This window comes from Macrobrachium nipponense, chromosome 10 (genome assembly GCF_015104395.2).
Source record: "Macrobrachium nipponense isolate FS-2020 chromosome 10, ASM1510439v2, whole genome shotgun sequence".
Classification (NCBI taxonomy): domain Eukaryota; kingdom Metazoa; phylum Arthropoda; class Malacostraca; order Decapoda; family Palaemonidae; genus Macrobrachium; species Macrobrachium nipponense.
Window position 1 is genome coordinate 18,655,620 of NC_087204.1, and position 1,444 is coordinate 18,657,063.

Genomic DNA, 1,444 nt, shown 5'->3' on the forward strand with positions numbered 1-1,444 from the left:
GATTAGAAAGATAGAAAATTTGTATTCCCATCAGTTTCGTTAGAATTAGCGAGAAATTAACCAAAAATAAGCAGGGGTGGCACTGATTAAATCAAACCTGATTGAATCAAGTGATTATATCATTGATTTTTTTCATTAAAAAAATCATGATTTTTATTTTTTTTATCTTTTTATTTTTAAAATTTTTTAACTTGAAAGAAAACAAGTCGAAAAATATGGTTTGGAGCTTAATAAAAACTTAAACATAACTGTGCTGTATCTTTTTATTTTGATATAAAAAAATTGCAAGTACATAATTTAGGCCAGAAATGGAAACCTAAAAGATAAATCAATAGTAATTATGTTATAAAATACATTAGAGGAAATAAACTATTGCGAATACATATGACAAATTTAAACAAAACAAATAATTTTAAAAAATCAAATAAATCCAAAAAATAAAATAAATCACTGATTAAAAAAGAAAAATTGTATAAAAGAAATCATCAACCCTGAAAATAAGTAGTATCATATTAGCTGTCCCAAAAGGTTCAGTTCAAGAATATATCCGACCTTTTAAAGTAGTTGAAGTCTTCGAAAATTAAAAGGTATTTGGGTAACCAATGACGACTTTGCTTGTATCTCAAGCACCAAGACTGGAAATATTTTTGCTCTAGGAAAGAAGGGAAGGTAAACCGTCTTCATCTCTCTTGACCCCGGGTGGCGCCCCTGCCATTTCTCGGCAGCTCTCGTAGGAACCGAAAATGGATTCCGAGATCAGCCGGAAATTCCAGGTATACGACCGAGATCCGAAGGGCGGCGCCCTATAGACGATGCCGTGAGCAAAGGAAGGCTTCGTATGGAATGTCCGGTAAGCCGCTTAAATTGTGTTTGAGCATCATGTACTTATCGGACATTCCTTACGAAGCCTTCTTTCGCTCACAGCATCGTCTAGGGCATATATATATATATATATATAGATATATATATATATATATATATATATATATATATATATATATATATATATATATCTCATATATATATATATATATATATACTATATATATATATATATATATATATATATATATATATATATATATATATATATATATATATATATGTATTATATATCTATATATATATATATATATATATATATATATATATATATATATATATATATAGATATATATATATATATATATATATATATATATATATATATATATATATATATATATATATATCATATATATATATATAATTTATGTGTGTGTGTGACTGTGTGTTTTGAGACACTTATTTGAACGTCATCTGCAGACTATAAGGTAGAAATGCGTGTCAACTTGATTTGTTGTTTCTGGTAAATAATTTTGACTCATTGGAAAATATCCCATGAAATCCCATGTATGGAAAATGCCCCATGAAATCCATGTATGGAAAATGCCTCATGAATCCC